Source organism: Anomalospiza imberbis, chromosome 4, assembly GCF_031753505.1.
Source record: "Anomalospiza imberbis isolate Cuckoo-Finch-1a 21T00152 chromosome 4, ASM3175350v1, whole genome shotgun sequence".
Classification (NCBI taxonomy): Eukaryota; Metazoa; Chordata; class Aves; order Passeriformes; family Viduidae; genus Anomalospiza; species Anomalospiza imberbis.
In genome coordinates this window covers 19,403,735-19,423,057 of record NC_089684.1, presented here as the reverse complement: position 1 = coordinate 19,423,057, position 19,323 = coordinate 19,403,735, and the positions used below count along the sequence as shown (strand labels likewise).

At 38.6% G+C, this 19,323-nt stretch overlaps 1 long non-coding RNA gene across 1 annotated transcript in view; it reads left to right on the top strand.

The window, feature by feature from the left end:
• The first annotated feature begins 8,744 nt into the window (after nucleotides 1-8,744).
• Nucleotides 8,745-19,323, top strand: part of LOC137472352 (uncharacterized) — a 90,059-nt gene continuing 79,480 nt past the window's right edge. The window contains exon 1 of the long non-coding RNA XR_010998126.1: nucleotides 8,745-8,759. This is a non-coding gene — a long non-coding RNA (uncharacterized lncRNA). The remainder of the gene's footprint in view (nucleotides 8,760-19,323) is intronic.

Below are 19,323 nucleotides of genomic sequence, written 5' to 3'. Positions count from 1 at the left end.
TCAGCATGATATATCAACAGAGAAATCTGAGTATATCTGTGGTTCTTTGCAGCACCTTTTCTAGAGAGAGTGCCCAAAGGAGCACAATGGCTCCTAACAAGGCTTGTGATAAGCCCAATCCTCACACACAAGGACACAAGCCAGTACTGATACCAGAATTCCATTATGACCCTGATGCTGCTGAACTCTTTGGATAACAGGAGAGTTGGCCTTGACTGTATCATGCAGAGGAGAGTGGTTGTAGACTTGTGTGTGTGTGATTCTCCTAAGTCAGTGTGTCCCTTTTGATGGGAAGAATTTCTCTGGCAGACTCATTTGTATCTGAAGCTTCAGCACAATGCAATGTTGTGAAAATGAACCTGGCTTATTTTATTCAGAAAATAAGATATAGCATGATTTCCTGGTCTTGAGGGGTTTGTAGGGGAATGTCAGTCATTCAGTAGGATTAACACAATGAAATAGGTACTGCAGGATGGGCTTTTTTGGGGTCTAATGGAGTTCTCCATCTTTTTTTTTTTTTTTTTAAGTTCTCCTTTTACCCTAGCACCTTGAGATCTACTACCCCAGTACAGTCCCCACTCTGAACAAAAATGGCCAGTGTGAGCATTCCCCTTTCTTTTACCTTGTTTGGGCTTTTTGCTGGGGTATAGGATAGGGAAGTTGTAGCATGTCCTGATTCTGTAACTTCCTTGAATATCTTGCTAGAGCAAATGGCCAAGCAGAGCTTGACAGCAGGCTAGGAGTCTGGGCAGGATTTAAATAGGAAAATGGGAGGTTAATGGCAGAGAAAGAGGCAGAGCAGGGAAAGACTGTGCTGCATCAGGCTATGCATTTAGTGCAGAACAGGTAATAGTATTTATGTTCATTTATAATTATGTCCTTTCAGCTCAAAAAAATTATATCAGGATCAGACACAAATAAAATCCCAAAACATAAAACAAAGTGACACTCAACAGAGAGATGCTCTGCTAAATAAGGATTTGTTTGTAGCTATTAATTCCTGCTAAAACTGGCTACATAATTCTTGTAAAGCATCTATAGGTGCAGTGTGAAGCATATGTGAAAATAGGGCTAGACTGAGAAACATGTCATTATGGCCTGACAAAACACAGGTGTACCAAATGCTGGCTGGCTTTTAGATGTTGTGATGGCTTGTGTCATACCAGAAGCCCAGGTTTTCTTCTCGTTTTGCCCAAATTATTCTTCCTTTGAAGTAGAAGGGGCATTGATAGGTCTGTGTTTCAGTAAATAGTCTATACATCTGTGCTTATATTTTGGGAAAGTCTAGAGAACTGTAATTAATTCTTTTGCACATTCACTTTCTTAACACTGAAGAGTCAATAGAAAAAATTTCTTATAGCACGTTTTTCCTGAAAGGCTACTACTACTGGTTTTGAAGCATGTACTGTGAGAAGCAATACCTTTTTAAATGTAAAATGTGCAATTATTGCAGAATTTTTTTATATTAAATGTGAAAATAAGTTTCTTACTTTTTTTCTCAGATTTTTATTTTTAATCAGAAACTTTTCATATCTAAATTAACATAGAATTACTTACCTGCAAAAATGACACAAAAATGATATTTTATGATAATATTACGTACTTAACAAGGATCTTAAGGATTAAAATTCTTTGTTTCCACACAAGTTTTATGAGGAAGAAGAGCCTCTGATCAGTTTAGGCTCTAGTGGAAAGAGTACTGCCAACAAGGATATAGAAAAGCATGCACCTTTTTCAATTATGTTTAAATGCTCATCTATTCCTTACCTCTCCAAAATGCTTTAAAATTGTCTGGGTATTGCAATAGCCATTGACTGCTGAACAACATTATTGATTGGTTTTAAGAGATCACTATATAGCATAATATCAGTTACTTTAAAAAAAAATAAATAAAGCATACAAATATATCCAGTCACAATAGATTGCGAGGTTTAATTCCATTAACCACCACTGTGAGCATATTGTGACAGAGTTTGTATCACCACATAGCTACAGGACTCGTTTTCATCAGCACTGGGGACTGGAAGGAGAAGGGGGGAGAGAGAGAGAGAGAGAGTGTCTGGGAATTATAATGCCTCATCTGCTCAGGTCATTCAGTGCCTTGCAAGTTTAATCAGGCTGTCTTCATCCTCCATTACACTCATTAGGTCCTGTTAGGTTAGTGCTCAATGTTGATCTGTATCTTGGTCAAGACAATTGTTACTGATTAACTGTAATTACCAGTAATGGCCCCAACCTGCTTTCAAGCAGACTGCTGCTGTCATCTTGTCCAGGCCCTTGCTCTGTGATGAGCAGTCCAAATCTGCTAACTGTTTGCTCACTTGCTGTTTGAATCAACAAGTTGCTTCTTGTGTGGGCTCATTCCCCCACGCCTATACCTGCCATCTGCAAACATCCCAACTCTGCTTGAGCTATGCAAAAATGTGTAGGTAAGGAAAACAGGAATGACTGGTATGGGAAGGGCAAAACAGCAGAAGCAAAGAATTAGAAATTAAATATAAAACAGGACAACTGAAGACTTAAAAGTCTATAAAGCTCAATAATAACAAAGAAATCAAGTGCTTTGTGATTTACAGTCTAAATTAAGAAGTTAATAAATTACAAACTAGGACCCAATATCAAATTCTGTCCTTGTGTGAATAATCTTCATTTGAGTCTGCTCTCCTATATGTTTCCATAAGATTATTTTGGGAATAGTTGTCTCCAGGATCAGAGGATCAGATCTTCTGTACTGCAAATATTGCTCAAGGCAATTTTAAGTTGTGGATGGTTTTCTGCTTAGCCTAGTGAAAGTCTCTCTATGCTTGCACTTCAAAAAGATGATAAATAATCATTACTCGAGTCAGAATTTATAGATAATTGTGGTGTGAATGCCAAGGTCATGTAAATCTTTATATTCCTGGTTCATAGTTACAAATAATGCTTGCTAAATTTCCAATAGGCTGTAAGAACAAATAATGAATGGGGAATGAAACTGAACCCTAGTTATTTATGCCTCTTTCTGCAGGCATCAAAATAATTATTATCTTAAAATGACAACAAAAAGCATTGCCACAGTTTGGGCACAAGAGCAGTGTGTGATGCTACCCTGGGAAGTCAGTATAATGGGCACACTTCTAAAATTCTGAACATGTATCCACGCTCATAACATCCAGATTTCTAGTGTGCCCCTAATTCAGTAATTGTACCTAGAGGGTAGAGTCCCACAGAGACTCCCTATGGCTAAAACTCTCCTGTGTGTCTGTAGACAAGCCTGTAATTGCACCTTCTGGTAGCAGCTCTCCTGATGAGATGAGCGGTAGGGATGGTGGAAGTGTGAGCTCCCCCAGCCTAAGCTGTAACAAGCTACTGTGGTCACATAAGTCCCAGGCAGAACTGGGCTCTGGCCTGGCCAGCCTGCAGTGGGAGGGCACAGCATGTGTTCTCTGGCATGTGTGTCTACCTGCCTGGTCTGGCATAGCCAAGAACTGGGGGTACTGGAATCTGAGACTCTAGTCACTCCATTTGTGTGTACTTCCAAATTATGCTCCAGACTTAGTGTGATAGTCAAAAGAAAAAATTAAGGCAAGAAATTTATGAGGAGGAATGATACAATGAGGAAGTCCCAATATTTACATATTTACTCAATGTGTATCTCAAAAATTCCCCTTGAAGATAAAAGAAAGCCACTAAGGTTGCAGAGTCAAAGTCTTAAGCGTTGCATCTATTTGCTCAGCATTAATTGCATTAGGAGTGGGTCTTACTCAAAGCACTGAATAAAGTAAGGAAAATTAATATTTTCAAGTAATGAAGGACTATATAGTAGTTGGGGTTTTATATATATATGGGGTTGGGGTTTTATATATTTTTATATATATATATATATGTATAATTATTTTCTAACATATTCAGTATTTACTATGCTACATTTAAAGAAAAGAAAAAAAAATTCTTTCTGCTGCTTTTTGCCATGGGCACAATTTTATTGAGGTTTCTAAGCCACCCAATGTTATTGGTACCAGAATGCATTCAGAAGAATTGCAATTTTTAAAGATGACTGTGTGCCTACCATTGCATGTTTCTTCTTAATGTGGTAAGGTGTTATAACAATCAATGCTGCTTTACAGCTGCTTTATATCTCTGCAAGAGATTGGTATCTTTCAATGCAGCAAAATACAAGAACAAGTTTGGTTTTAAATAAACATCTGCAAAAAAAAAATTTTTCTCTAGTACATACAGTGGCTTTAAAAGGGATTTGACAAACTGGAATAGCACCCATTATCTGTTCAGTCCTGAGATGAGCTAGACAGCTATTTTCCATGTAGTTTTCCTTGAAACACATGCATCTCAAATTTCATCATAAAAGAATCTTTTATATCACGGTAAAGCACCTTCGATGTATAATACACATGAGGCTTATCTACATTTATGTACTCTAGTCATACTTGTATAAACAAATACACACTGCATAAATGTATGTGTTCCACTTCTGGGAGTATTTATGGTCCTAATGCATATGTACTTTCAGAATCTGCACATTTATATACTTAAATATTTGTGCATGACATGTATATGTTTTATAGATGCAGACATAAAATACACTACATGTTCTGTGTAGTTTAATTTTTCTGTGAGGTATTTTAAGTCCTCATTGAAGTCATTATTTGGGCTGTAAAATTAATTCAATTTCTAGGCAAGAAATAATAAAATTTTAGCATAAAGAAATTCAACATGCGCAATATACAGTAAATATATTCACATTCTGACTGCCAAATTGCATTTCATTGAGACCATTGAGACTGGCCAATTATTTTTTAAACACTGGCAGTAGCTTTAAAGAGGATTTTTTAAATATACATTATCTATATATATATATATATGTTGGTGTGTGTATATACATATATAAAGGAATGTATATTTATATAGAGATTTATATTAGAGAGATTACTTCTTTTTTTTTAATTCCAAAATCACTAACTCTTTTTGCAGTTTTTGGAAGGAAATGGAGACTGCTAGCCAGGAAATCACATCCCAGAAAGATCACGTTCTTGTAACAATTTATCATGGAAAAAGTCATGTCTTTCAATTGAGATGTAAAGCTGTGGTCTTGCAGTTTGTGGTCAATGAAGATGCTTGGGGATTTTTTTGCTATCTCTTGCAAGAAAAGCATTATTAGCCCCTGAAGTCTTGGTTGCATTCCAATTTTAATAACTATATTTTGCCTACATAATTCCCACTGTAGCTTCAGGTGGATTGAGGAATTTTCTTCACTTCCTGTCATAAACTATTCTGTGGTGTTGCTGTGTGCTGTGTAACAGCTGCTGTGCTCCTCTGCTACTGTTCATTGCTTCTCCCCAAACTTCTGACCCTCTTTATTTAATCTTACATCATCTTTTGCTGAGTTTGTACCAGTATTTCAAACAGCACATATTACAATCCATTACCAAATGGTGGTTGATATGAAAGCTTAATGTACTGTTTTCTAGTTGCATCTTTTAGGTCTGCTTGACACTCTATGTGTGATCTATTAAGAACTTGCAAAAAAAAAAAAAAAAAAAAAGTTAGAAGCAAATACAGATTTTGGGGGCCACGACCTGCTCAGGGAGTCTCATCTATTAGTGATAAATGGGAATTAAACAGCAATTAAATGCACTGCAGACAGGCTGAACCCATGTAGTATCATTAGAACTCTTCCTGAACATGGACTACTTGCATGAAATCTCTTGCAGAAGAAGCTGAGGGATCAGGGTAAAAGGAGGGTGTTAATTGATCAAAAGATATTAATTAGTTAGTTATTTGGTCAAAAGATATTAAGAATTTTTGCAATTTTCTGTTCTAGTTTTAGGGATTGTGTTGGGGAAAAAAGATGTTTATTATTTACACTTTTTCTCCAATAATTTATTTTTTGATTAACTTGAGAATTTTATACATTTTTGCTTTAATATTTTTCATCTGAACTTCTTAATTCGTACAAGTTCTTGTTTTTATTTAATAGCCAGAGCAGTGTCTTTTTCTGTTTAGGACTGATTGACAGTGGAATATTCTGGCTAAGAGCTACAGTCAAACCACAGACTGAGACACTGCACAGACTGTACATCCTCGGAGTCTGCCAGCAGACCGTTCCTTACAAAATATTACCAAGTCTAACTATGAATTCTGGAATAACACTTTCTTGGCTACTTGTAAAGACAATGTGGAGTAAAGTCAGTAAGTTTACATTTCTTGCCAGAAAAGCATAATCCAGCGCTTGCGTTGATACATGAAAAACCTTTGTGCTTGCATTGATACATGAAAAACCTTTGCGATGATTATTTGTCGTCAGTTGCTGTGCATGTAAGAACAGTGTACTTTCATTCATCAGCATACTCTGTGCCTCTACATCCTCTGGGCCTTGTTCCCAGTTTGATAAAGCAGGGAAATCGCTGCACCTTCCAGCAGTGTGCATTCCTCACTGTGGCAGTGAGTGGGTGCTGCTTTCGAGGTGGATTCCTTCTTGCTTGTGCTGCCTTCCAACAGCATCTGCATGAGTTGTACCTGCACAAGATGGGATTCCAGTGATTGTCCCCTGGATGGGCAATACTCTGAAGCAAAGGCATAAAAGTTCGTGGGTTCTGCCTGCAGCTGTTTTTGCAGGGGGTGGTGTGCTGGGAGAGCTGCACTGGGGTCATGGGCTCGATTACTGCTCAGGCCAGGACCCTGCCAAGCCTCTGGAAGGACAGAGTGGCAGCAGCTGAGAGCCCCTTGCTTGCATGATAGCTCACCAATTATAGGACTTGCAACACATGTTTGTTTGCAAGACAGTTTTATGTAAAGGCTATTTCACATTAATTATCTTCCTACCTTTTTAAAGCACAGCAGAGATGGAAAACACTGGGCTGGTAACTATTTGTGCTAGTCATCTTGCTTAACGTCACAAAAAATCTGCAAAATGAACTAGACCAAACTGCACACAAACTGTGAACAAACTTGAATTACTTGGTAAGAACTCTCATTTGTTTATTATTATCATCATGATCATCCCTAAATAAATATTATTGAGACTGGCTTTTAACCATCATTTTGAAGGACTTCATTGCTGCTGTTTGATACTGCAAATAAGTTGCAAAAAAATCATTTGTCATGTAAAGAAAAGAAGAAATTTTTTTGTCAAAAACAAGATATCTGTGAAAAACATATGGTCCCACTTCTTTGCACTCAACCTTACTGCTACTGAGGTCAGTGGAGAAAATCCCGTTCTCTTCCCTGGCAGTAGGTGACACTTAAATATTTATCTCCGTCTGAAATGGTAGATTTCACGTAATTTCTGTCAGTTTCGCTGTGGTGATTTTGTCTCCAGACTGCGTCTCACTGTGGTTGGGGTGGGGGGGGCTGTCATTTTTTTATATTAATCCTGTGATTGCCCCGCGTACCCCGGCTCAGCGCGGCCGCGCAGGCCGGCGCTGGGATCCCAGGCCGGGGCTGAGCCCCCGCTGTGCCCGCTCCCGGTGCCCGCCATTCCGCAAGCGGGTGCTGCCACCTCGTGCCCGGGCCGGGAATGCGCCGGGAATGCGCCGGGCCGGCGGCCGCCAATCGCCGCCGAACCCCGGCCGAGCGCGGTGCCCGGGCAGCGGCCGATGCTCCCGGACACCTTCCCCCGATTCGTCCCGCGGCTGCCCGGGCCCCTCCGACAGCGGGGCCGCCTCCCCGAGGGACTCCCGGCCGGGAAAGCGGCGCCGCGCCCGGGATCCCTCGCTATCAGCGCTCGCTCCCCCCTCGCGGGGGTCCGGGAGCGCACCCGGCAAGGGGAAAAGCTCTCCTGCCTTCTTCTAATCTGGTTTGGTTTTGGTAACGTGGCCGTGGTTTATTTGTGAGTTGGATTGACACGCTGTAAGGGGCTTTTCATTTTAGAAACCTTTTGGTGATGTGGTACCGGTCTGACACTCGGGTGTTTTTAATAACAAAATCGGCTTTAAAAACCTGGCATAAATAGATGTTTTGTAATTTGCTTTTTAGTGCGGAGAAACAGGGGTTTGGTTTTAATTCAATTTGGAAATTTTACTGCAGTTTTCCCAAGCTAAATTCTGAACTAGGACGGTCCCAGCAATGACAACCATAAACTTAGCATAACCAAACAAAAAAGAGAAGCATTTTCCCCTTAGAGCGCACGACATAAACAAAGGTAACTGAGAACTGAAGAACTACAGCATTAGTTACCTATGCCTTCCGAATGTGATTCCTAAGAAATAAGTGTATCGTGCCAGTTTTTACATGTTTGTAGTTGACATCATGCTATCAGTTGATGAAGCTGCAAGCATGCTTAATGTGAAAGTACTGCACCTTAACTTTGCACTAATACTTTTGCCTGGCTAAGTGCCTCTGGTCACCATGGGCAAGCTCTAAAACAACAAGAAAAGAATTTTCTCAGATCTCTGCAGTAGCAATCGTCTCTAATATCCTGCTCCCCTGGATCTCCAATGAGAAGAGAGCGAACAGTTTTACACTTGATATTTAATGCAAAAAAAGCATTCTTCCCATCCTAAATGCTGAAGTATGTTTTCTCCCTTCTATGCAGCTGGATTTTGGATTTGGGAAATGTCTGATACTTTTAATAATTCATAGCATGGCTTTTTGAGGCTTAAGAAGCCAGTTTTGGGTGGTTCTTTTTAAGTATTCTTTAAGTTTGAAGTCTAGTGTGGGATGTTTTTGTTCTCCTTTTCATCTCAGACTCTGCGGAGCTGATAGGCAAAAAAATCCAGTGGAAGGTCAAAGATGATGATTTTGGAGAAGAGGCATCACCTGCGGTAAGTGAGAAGCAATGTTGGGGGAAGGACGAAGTGAGTCAGCATGACACAGTTGTGTCCACTTGGAAACCACAGCAAGATCTTCCCACTGCACTGTGTGAGCCTCTTTAAAGCAAAATCCAGACAGAGTCTGTTTCTCTATAAATCTTTCCCTCCTTTCCATTACTAGTTGGGTATTGTTGGCTTTAAGCCACCTGATTTTACTATGATTTATTAACTGCTATGCATTATATATGAGATTCAGGTTTACTGAAGAGTTACCCTTATGGTCAATGTTGCATACAAATCAGCTACTGTTAGAGAGGTTTATTGCATCTTTTTATGCAGCTAGGAGTTTTGTTAGGCAATGTTAGAATTTTTGATTTGTAGCACAATACATGAAAAAAATCCTCATCTGTATTTCACGTGGTGTATGTATTACACGGAGTTCATCATATAGTGCTGTTTGCCTTATGATCATTCTTTAGAACCTGAGTACTTGGGGGGTGGGAAGATGGGATAGGACAGACTGACATTTTACAAAATGCCTAATTACCACATGAAGTTACATAAAGTTTTGTTTGGTAGTAAAAGAGCAAATGTTCTGTTGTGTGGAAATATGACTTGCAAAAGGATCTGTGATTTACATGTTAGTATGGCACATTTGAGAGATGCTGCTGCCTGAAGAAGTTGCACTGTTATAAATGTCTCATTGAGGTTCTTTCTCACATGACTTGGTGGAAGCTCTGCAGAAGAGTTTGGCTTTTGGTCATAGCTCTGTTGGTGATTATTCCAAGGATGACCAGTGTCTGTTTCAACACCAAGTATTGCTTTATGGAATCTTTGTTTTTTCATTGTCTGCATGCAGATTAGATGTGATCTAAGGATGAGTAAGTAAATCTAGGGGGGCAGAAGGGGAGAATAAAAAGTTTAATTTAAAACTCACTATAAAATAATTTTAAAATGTGAGCATTTTTCAGCAGTTTGGGAATTTAGTGCAAAGGTTTGGGGGGAAGGGCAGGAAGAAGAGCTTATGCCTTTTTTAATTAAATTGTACAGCAAGTTGCAGAGGCAGAAATTACCATAGGGATGCCAAAAGGACACTGTCAGGATAAAAGACAGAATACAGAGTTTCACCACGCCTGAAATTTTGCAGTTATATTCAAACCATAAGCAGTGCAACCTTTTTCAGACTGATAAGTGTTATGAAGTGTTAGTGAAGAAAGGAATTATTGTTAGGTAAAAGTATTTTGTGCTGCATCAGAGTTAAGCAAATATTCATGATATTATTTCCGTCTGACAGATACTCCCAACAAACTACAGAAATATTTATAGGCATGATTTTTTATGTAAGTTTTCCTTGTATTGCATTCTGTTATTTTAAATTCATTTAGTAGTGGAAAAAATTGAAAGAATTAGTGACTTAAATTAAGTTTCTACCAAATTATGTTGCAAATATAGACACTGTTCCTAGAAGGTAGTTTATATAGAGCCATGTTATGAGAATATGAATGACAGGAAAAAGATTCTTACTTCTCAGGATATGAATTTGGAATCATATCATGTGTTCCAGATACAAATAGCCTGAAAGCTTCAGGCAACATAGAACTAACTCTCCGAACACTATTTACTTATGGTTATATTGTTTTGTTTTGTTTTGTTTTTCTAAAAGAATGAAATAGGCTGTTGGAAGAGAAAACTTTTTGGGGGCTCTGCAGTAATGATATACCATTAAAGATATTTAACCAAGCAGAGATTACCCAGAAAAGATTTCAGATTACCTTTTTAAACTTCTTTTGAGTTGTTTCATTTAAGGGATTTTATAAATAATACAAGCTCCTGCATTTGAAGTGTATTTAAACATATAAATGCTGTCTTCAGAAGCCTGTCTTATTTTTTTATACAGGTGAAATGGAAGATATATTTTTAAAATAAACAAGCAACAAAACAGATTAAGTTTGTCTAAATGCAGGGCTAATTTTGATATACATCTTGCTCCTCTTTCACTGACACTTGGAACTGACCCAAGGTTCTCTATCCTTGGTGAAGCAGATTCTGTTCTACAGACAAAAACCTAATTAAGCTGCGTGCTACTTGTGGCAAGAACATGTAGGAATTCACAGAGTTCAAGCAAACAAAACAAAGCACTGGTTTTCAGATGTGGTCTTGGTAACATGCTGCACAGGTTTTTTTCCTAATATTTTTTGGAAGGTTTTTTTGAGAACTGTGGTCGTATGAGAAGACAAAAATTAGGCAATCTTTAATAGCAGCAAATATTCTCATTGTGTGTCATTGATTCTGTTTCTTTAAAATAATACTCTCATAAGGGAAAGTTTCTGCAGAGAAATCAGATAAATAAAAGTGAAACATTTAACAGATGATTAGAACGATATTATTAGCTACTGAAATTATATGTCTTGATGAAATCATAGCACTGAGGCAATATTTTGACTGACTTTTTCAGCTTCCATTGTAAGTGACATAGCAAAAATTTAATGGCTTCTTACATTGGCATTTCAAATGCTCCTTGTCAAAGTTACTGGAAACATAGCATCCTCTTATGCCCTTGCCTTCGGAGTATAAAAGGCAAGGCAACTCACCAGTTCTTCTCTAATCTGTCTGCAGTCCTCATCCACCCATTTGTATGTTTTCCTCCTTTATCAGTGCCAAAGAGTAAAAAGTTATCCCCACTGACAGAGACTGAAAAGAATATTTTGAGGGCAGCACTAACTCCTACCTGTGCTGGGAGGGTTGAAATAGATATCTGTGCTTCTTGAATGCATTGTACAGTTATTAGTGCATTATTGACTGAACAGGACAAAAAAGGAATGCATGGGTAAATATTGTGATATCGATATGTATCTGATTATAATCAAGCTGAGTATAAAATTTTCAGCTCAGAACATAATTATGAAGTATTCTAAGATAATCTGAAGTCATGGTGCTTTTTGAAGGCGAAAATATTGGCATCTGATATGGTGATCTTGTGCCATGTTGTCATGAGAGAGGTTATTATGTAGCAACAATTCAATATCATCCTTTGGACTTTTCTGATAGACCACTTAACTATCCCAGCTTTTCCAGTGATCATCTCATTTATCTAGGATTATTGCAGTGAATTTACTGTTTGGTTTTCTTCCAGAACTGAAATGTCAAGTCCGGTGTCATGTATGCAGTAGCTTTGTGCTGTGAGAGCTCAACAGATCCACCAAAAGCTGCTAATAGTTGATCTTTGGATAGAGCTAGAAATAAATAAATCCTCTTTAGCAGATCAATATTCATCCCATTTAATGCTTGATGTGAAACTTGTGGATTTGAAGTAGTAATGCTGATGTACAGCTAATCGTTGAAATGGGCATTAGGGCTTTTATAGCATGGCAACATATTGTCAGACAGGAAGAAGGAAAGTGTTGATTGCATCCTAAGGTGGGAGAAAAACTCCATAACAATATTTAATTTAATGCATGTTCATAATCCGCACAATGGCCTACATTGCAATGATTTGCTAGGTTGGAGATGAATCCTGTACATCCAGTGTTTATTCCAGGAGTTTACCTAGTGAAGCAGATTATTCCCCCTTCAGTGAATCTTTCAGAGTCTAAATATAATCACCCAGTCATATTTCAAGACATAATTTTCCTCTTTAGTACTTTCCACTCAACTGGTGGCTTATCTATCCATCTGTATAAGTACACAGAATGTGCACTTCCCATGGCACAGTATCTAGTAATGAACTTGTGTATACATTTGTGTAGGTGTGTATTACTCACTTGGTTTCTGTCTAGAATTTGTATTGTACATATTCTGGAGAAACAGAAGGAGAATTTCCAGAGAAAGGATATAAAACATTAGTAAAAAGAATTCTGGGACAGTTTAAGAGCATATTTGAAAAGGTTTTGTGGGTTGACCTTTTTATTTTTTCTAAGATGTGGTTTAAGGAGCTTTTTTCTTCCCCTTTAGTCTGCCTTAGGAATTAAATACTTGAGGCCATTATCTTCATTCTTGAAATGAATAAATAAAAGTCTTGTTAAGGGAATAATTGTACTAAACCAGATATTGGCAAAAATAACAAAAGTTGAGGGTTGAATTTTCTTCTGCGCCAAATCTATGCTCTGATCTTTGTGATCATATGTGTCACTGTAAATAGCTTTCTTATATTTTGCCTCAGTGAGCTCTGGCATTCAATTTCAGCTGTGAAGTTTCCAGATGCTGTGCTGGCCAGTATATACCTTGGTGGATCATTCCTGTAAGATGATGCAAGCAAAATGAGCCTCCTTGGCAGGCCTCAGTCCTTTGGCAATTGTAGGAAATAGTCCATTCCTTTTTCATCAGAGAAAAAAACTTCCGCAGTGTTGAGAATTCTCATTTTCTTTAAAGGTGAAGCAAAAAATACCATTGTTTCATTCTCCCCTTACATTAGAGATTCTGGTATAAAACATGTTTGTGAATACCATGTAAAATGACAGAATGATACAGACGTGTGTATCACAATTCTTTGCCACTGTCGTTAGTTTTGCCACTATCTTTGCCACTATCCTTGTTTTGCCAAGGAATATTTTTAATCTTAAACCTACAAGAGACATACAGAGCAATATGTGCTGATGCAATGTAGAGTGAACTTCCACCCTTCTGAACACAGCTTAAGGGGCAGCAGGGCTATTGCCTTCCTTTATAATAGCAAATCTATATTCCTTTTAAGAAGTCTTTCTTGGGTCCAAGTTTTTGCAAAAAAACCTATGTGGGAGACTGTGGGGAGGATTAAATTTATCTGCAGAACAGTAAATCACTGCACTGGGAAGGAAAGAAATGCCTAATTATATTTCATACCACAGGAGGGAGATGGTTTGGAGGGCATGGGTAATGACAGAGTGGGAATTTTCTGGGTTACTCTATCTCTTTCAGTGAAGGTTAAATAGTCTAGTTAAGCACTCTTCTAATCCTGCTTCAATGCCCATGATGAAAAGTGGTATGGACAATAGGTATTTCCTGTGTTGTGAGGAAAGAATACTGACACAATTTTTTCATATTCACCAGCCTGGCTTTTTCTGCTGCCTTCTTGCATTATCTGCAGTGCTATTGCTTGTTCTTTGTTATTAAGAAAATGTAATGAAAATAAAAGCCATTCTATCTATAAACACTTTTGTAAGCTTAGAAAACTTCAGAACATGGCAAGAATAATTGTTTTTCCTTTCTATCATAAAAAACAAAAAAGGTCAGGAAAATGTATATCTGCTTTTTTCCGTAAGGATTAATGAAGGAAGATCTATACTGCTCTGGGAGCTAAATAGAATGTTCTGCCCCATTCAGGAAGCAGAAGTGTGTCTTGGCCCTATTAAACACAAACCAGAACAAATGCACACGCAACCAGATGAATAAATACCCAAAACAAACAAAAAAACCCAACCCCAACCATAACAACAATAACACCCCCAAACAAACAAAGAACAATAACTCCTGTATTGTTGACACACCATGTATTGATATAAAAGGAGAATGTACATCTTATTGTGCATGGAAATGTAAGGTCTGGTCAATTCCTTACTGTTGTGTTCTCTTTTTATAACTGGGAGAAGGGAGCAGGCTAATAACAGGAGTTCTGTTGGAGAAGCTATCGATGATATGACATGGACATTAGTGACTTTTGAGGCACTGAGAAGTTTTCTTTATTGCTTTTACTGTGGGGTGGGAAGTTAGCCATGCTGTGCAAGGCTGGCCTGATCAGTGTGAGTTAGTAGACCATAAATTCAGGGGGAGAGAGAGAGAGAGAGACCTTCTGGCCTCTCCATCATAAGAGGGTGCCTCACAGGACAGCTCACCAAGTGACAGTCATTTGATCACTTCTATGTAAGGCCTACTAACCTAAACACAGCAGGTGACCTATAGAGGTCTGTTGAATGCTTTGAAGACCTTGCATTTGTCATTTATATTTGCATATAACAGCCTGAAGTTAAAATAGGGGCCAAGAAAGAGATACAGGTTCACACATCCTTCCTTACTCTGCTGACCATATATAGAGATTATCTCAATCAGTTGAAATTTGCAAACATGAGATTCTTCACTGTGTAAGAGATGGTCAGTCTGGTCCTAGATTTTGGTCTGTTATTAATTATGTTCTTAGAAATGTGGTTCTCACATCTATTAGTCACTACTACTGTGTTTAAATACTGAGAATCATCATATTTTTTAAATAACTTACTGATAATTTTACCTAAGAGATAAAAAATAGCTTTTTTGGTTTATTTTCTGGATTTCTAAATCAACTCTTGCTCATATGGAAAAATAATCGGGTCCTTAGCTTTGCCTCAGTGAAGTTGTTTTAACTCTGATGATGCAAACCCTGCCATTTCTTTCCAATGCTGTACAGAGACTGGGGTCTGCCACTACTGAGGGTTCAAATCTGACCCTAGGAAAAACCTTGACACCATGTGATGAACCAAGGAATAACTACGATTCTGCACTGCTCGATTTTTGGTGGGGGGGTTAAAGCATTCTTTGAAGTTCGATCTACATAGCAAATGTTTTGGTATTTTTTTAAATGGCTGTTTGCCAAATTTTTGGGTTTTTTCATTCTGCTTTCAGAAGGCATAGGCGGGTTGAGACAGGAAGCGCAGCCTGAAAGCCTCGGCCAGATCCGGAGGGATTAGTTGCAGCAAAAGGCTGCTCTGTGATCCTGAGTTACTTTCTTAGTAGTATGGCAGAAAAAGAAAACACACACATTCTTGTATGTGTCCAGATCTTCATGCAAAGCAAATCCAGCAGACAGATGGAAAATTAAATCACCCTGATAAGGCATTTAGGAACATTCTTGTCAATATAAATGCTGATGGTGGTGTCCTTTTCTTTTGGGCTTTAAAAACCAGGTGATTTTTTAATGAAAGAAAGTCAAGTTTCTATAGAACTGTAGTTTCCAATGACGGCACAGCAATTGTTTTTTCTACTCTGGCTTTTGGAAAGGCTTTATATTTAAAGGGGAAATTAATACTTTTTGCTTAAAGTAGAAGTTCAAAGGCAAGTTTTCACATAATTGAAGATGTGTTGAAAATGGTTTGAATGTATTTCTCCTTTTTTTCCTTTTCTTTTTCTTTTGTTTCATTTTCCTTGGTGGCCAGTAGAAGAAGTTTGTTGAAAGTGCAAAGACCTTAACCTTTTGTGGCTAGCTACTTATGTGAAAAAAGGAAGTCCTGATCCTGTCTTTACTTTATCACCTGGTGGTTTTTAGTGTTTTGTACCTCCTCTACAATGAATGTAGAGAAGTCCTTGGAGTTACCTTTACATAATTTTCTATATGTACTAACGAGTTAAAAAGATTCTAGATTTGTGTTCTTGCAGGCAAATGTTTCTTACACAATTTAGATAAAATTTAAATAAAAATAGTAAAGAAAGACAAAAAATTTTTGAAGGCTGCTTTAGATGGCCAACAAAACACCTTTAAACAGAAATAAGGAGGAAACCGGTTATTCTGGGGGATGGGGAGCACCACTGCTATGCTGCTGTTGTTTTTTCCATTACTAAGGAATAGAGCAGAATTTGTTACATTCTTTCAGTTTGAAATGTGGCTTCTTTGTACTGCAAGTTGTGGACATAATGAGGGAACATCCAGAGAGGTTTTACAATTAGCACTGATTGTGAAAACTCTTTTCTGCATCGAGCTGCCCAAATGTCATTCCCAGTAAAACCTGTGAAAATAAGACATGATTTGAAATTACCAGCTCGTGTAGAATATTAACTAACTGGTATTTTTGTTAAAGTTCTTTAACTGTCGTTGGCATAGACAAGTGATTTTATTTCTTTTGTTTTCACAGTCCAAATAAGGCATCTGCTATGTAAATACTTGTATATAAATACCATATATTTGTCTCAAATAATGATCTCGTATTCAGAGGTCTAATACTGAGGCCAACACACTAAGCTGGCACAGAGGAGCAGGGAACATAATTCGCGACACACTGTAAGAATGTCGAAAGCCTCTTTCCCATCTTCCTCCTCCGCAAAAGGAAAGGGGTGGTTCAGTTTGTTTTGTTTTGTTGGGGCTTTTTCCGCTTTTGGAGGCCTGAAAACAAACGGAACAGCAGAGGTCGCCCCTGCATGGCGTAACTCGCAGGGCTGGAGGAGCGCGGCGGCGGCGCTGGCAGAGGGCGACGCGCCTTGGGCGCCCCGCCCGGAGCCGGCCGGGCGCCGGGCGGTGCTGCTGCGCCGGACGCGGGGCAGCATCGCCGCGGCTCGGGGCTCTTGAGCATCACCGGGCCATTTGTTTAGTTAGCCTTTCGAAACAGATTTGGAATTAGGAATGGGCTGCCCGGGGAGGTGGTGGAGTCACCCACCGTCCCTGGAGGTGTTTAAGGAAAGACTGGATGTGGCACTTGCTGCCGTGGTCTGGTTGACAAAGTGGTGTTTCAGTCATGGGTTGGACTCAATGATCTCAGAGGTCTTGTCCAATCTAATTGATTCTGTGATTTGAATGTGTCGTATTCTAGGTGAGCATTTATCATGGATACAGATCATATATTTTTATTGTAATGCGCTTGGAAAATATTACCATAGGTGTATCAATACATAAAATCCTATCTTTTAGATATCTGTCTTCTGTCGGCATCATTTGCAGAGTTATTGAATGTCTGCCATCAGTGTTATGTTGCACAGGATCCTCAATTTGGATGCACTGGTGGCTTCACCTTTGGATGATTTTTGGAAGCATCTGATTGAATGTGACAGACAGTGCTAATGCAAACCTGAGAGGTAGATCTGGTATGAAAATGTTCCAGAGTGTCAGTTTTTAAAGATATGTTGGAGCAGCCTTAATTTTTTAATTCTAGTTCATTAAAAAATACAGTGTGATGTTCAAAAGACCATGATACACTTAAGGTGAGACTGGTCAGGTATTGGTTGATAAAGCTTTTCTATTGCAGAATGACTCGCCAGTCTGTATACTCATCTGAATGTATTTATTTTGAGATGGCTCATAATACACGTTCTGTTTAGTATTAGACACCTGAAAACAGGAAGTTTCTTAGACAGTGTCCCATGTGTTTGTAACAGTATAAATGTGCCAACAAATAACACTGGACTATTAGTTTGGTCTTCACCTTTCCGCCTGTAGAACTTTTGAAAGGACTTCACTTAATCTTGCAGTAGGGGAAATTGTTAAAGTATGAAAAATTTTCTAAGCTGGGAATACTACTGCTTCTCCATGAATATGTAATTATAATGAAACATCCAGCTACCAGTATTGCCTCTCTGTTAATCAGGGTGAAAAACATGGGGGGCTCAAAGGCCATAAAAGAGTTAGGTTCCAGAATATGTTGAGATTCCTACACTTGTACCTGCATTTAGTACCTGTTTGGACAGAAACATAGGAGAATTTTTCTGTGTGTACAGGTCAGCTTGTTATTTATGCAGAGAACTGTGTCTGTGCAGATCAACCTCCAGGCTGTTCCCTGAAGGCAGGTGCATTCCTCCACCAAGCTCCACAAGTCTTACTACATCTTTCCATTTAACAATTTTCATTGCTGTGTGAGCACAGGATTTGCCAGGATCAGAGGTTACTAGCACACTGCCTTTACTGCTATTTCACTGTGGCCTGAGTGAGCCAGTCTTGAAATCTGTCTTTTATTTCTCTTTTGTGTTATTGTTGGTGGGAGATTTATTTCTATCCTGTTCCTGCTGTCGTTATTTTATATAGGCTCTTGTTAGTCTTTTGTGTTTTTTTGTTTTCAGCCTCAGGTCAATTTAAGTCCTGTGACTCTAAATCCTTGCATCAAATATAAGATTTTTTTCCTTCTACGTCTGTCACAAAACTGTAATTACATCAGAGAAATTGTGTAATAATGCAACCGGCATCTGTTGGAGGCAGATCTGTTCAATGTCCTTTTTTTTTTTTAATGTCACTAGCTTAATTTGGTGGTGTTCTAATCCCCTCTACCTCTTTTCCCTCTGATGAATTTTGTTGTAGAAATTTGTTGTAGGAGTCCAAAATTGTCTGCTCATCTTTATTTTCCATCAGTCATTTGGCTGATTTTGCTTCAAAATTTGCCTGACTGTTGATTGATTTAAGGCATCTTATCTCATTAATCTTTGTATGTCATAATTTGTACTTTTTATTAAGTAATACAAATTATCTAAGGAATGCTGATTCCCAGACTGAGCTGATGGTCCATTATTGAGTCTAATTTAATGGAAGGACCTGTTCCTTCAACAAGTCTGGGAATTAACCTGTCTGAACTTGTTGCTGTGCTGTATTAGCACCCAGCAGGTCACAGCAGCTGTCAGCTCTCAACTCTACCATGTAATGAGGCAGTCACTCTGACTATCCCTATACCACACAGTCACGGGTCCTGTACAGATCTAAAGAAATAGGTTTCTGTATTTTGTATAATAGCATCTGATCCAATTCTAGTTCAGCCCTCAGATGTGCTACAGCCATGCTTCATGAATCTAATGTACCATGCTTGTCTCCTTCATCGAAAACCAGTCATCAGCTGGGAGCAAACCCACACAAAGATCTTGTGTTGATTTTGCACATTTGTAAGATGATAGGGATTTGTGCATGTGTAGCTTTTGGGATATGAGTAGTTCCACTAAAGCCAGT